Source organism: Triticum dicoccoides, chromosome 3A (genome assembly GCF_002162155.2).
Source record: "Triticum dicoccoides isolate Atlit2015 ecotype Zavitan chromosome 3A, WEW_v2.0, whole genome shotgun sequence".
In the NCBI taxonomy this organism is placed as follows: domain Eukaryota; kingdom Viridiplantae; phylum Streptophyta; class Magnoliopsida; order Poales; family Poaceae; genus Triticum; species Triticum dicoccoides.
The window spans coordinates 293,121,980-293,123,579 of NC_041384.1; positions in this window are offsets into that span (position 1 = coordinate 293,121,980).

The following is a 1,600-nucleotide window of genomic DNA, read 5'->3' on the forward strand; positions in this document are numbered from 1 at the left end:
CAGTGGGCCCCGGTGCCCCCTAACCTTTTAATTAAACTAATTTAACCCCTGTTTAACCCCCCCTGTCACTGACGTGTGGGTCCCACATGTCAGGTTTGACCCGGACCAGCCCAGTTGACCGCTGACGTCGTGATGACGTCATGCTGACGCAATTATATATTTTCTGGAATTAAAATAATTCAGAAAATCTGGGAAATGATTTAAACTGAAAAAATTCATAACAATTCAACCGTAGCTCAGATTTAAATAATTTATATATGAAAAATTATCAGAAAAATGCAATCTTTCCATCTGTACTAGTTTCATGCATGAAAAACCAACTTATACATGCTGAATACGGGAAAACACATTATGGCATATATAAGAGACTTAATTTAGTAATGCATTTGAACCTTTGGTTCAAATGGACTTCAAACCAAATGTTTACCAATTGCATTAGCTCAAACAGCATCACATCTACATGCCATGTTCATGCATCATATTGTTGCACATGATTGTGTATTGATTGCCGGCACCGTTCCTTCTCGATAGGTCCTGCTCCAGAGACGTTCCAGAGTACCTGTCTGTGAAGCAGTGCCTTCCTTGTTGATTTACCAGGCAAGCAAACCCCCTTGTTCATTTCGATAAAACCCTACTCTCTCGCTCCTGCTCTCAGTTATTGCATTAGGACAACAACGGTTCATCTGCTACATTGTGCTGCGGTAGTTGAACCCATTCCTCTGCATGACCTGTCATTGCCACAGTAAATAGTTGAAACCCACTAGCATGTGTAGGAGTTGATTGAAGCCACTGATGTGTTCCTACCATGCTATGCCTGCTATTGTTTAGAGTTGTGTCAGGTCTGATTCATTGGGAATGAATTGGAGTGTCACGATATGTTCTGATGCTGAGAGTTAAGTGTGTGAACACGATTTGGTAAAGGTAGCGGTGAGAGGCCATGTAGGAGTACATGGTGGGTTGTCTCATTGGAACCGTCCTTAAGCACTAAGTTCTATGTATGTTGTCCAATGACTCGATACTACCACACATTGGGTTCCGGTAACTCGACCCCTCTCGACTTATTAATCAACTTGGTCTCTGTCCAGAAGTCGCAACTAGTTTCTGGTGTTTGTAGGTAGTGCTATTTTTCTACCAAGTGGCACCCGGCAGGGTGGGCTTGGGACAGACTAGGCACACGTGGCCTGGTGTACCGAGTGGCACCCGGATGGTGGGCTCGGGAACCCTGTACACATCGTTTGGGGCTGTAAGCGACACCCCGGCCGGATCTCCTTGCGGATGGAACCCGAATAGGCGATAAACCTGGACTAGAGTCTTGTGTGGTTAGTCAGGTCGTGGCCGACACCCTCGCCAGGCTTCCGCTTGAAGGTTGCCGAGATACATGATGTGTACATGGCGGTAAGTGGCGAGAGCGTGTGTGAAGAAGTACACCCCTGCAGGGTTAACATGATATATTCGAATAGCCGGGTCCGCGGTTATGGACTTCTTGGATGCTTACATGGTACATAGAAAACTTGAAGTGGATACTCTAAAATGCTCAAGACAAGTGTGAGTGCTATGGATGGCCTTCTCGTAGGGAGACGGGGATGAGTCCGTAGTAGTG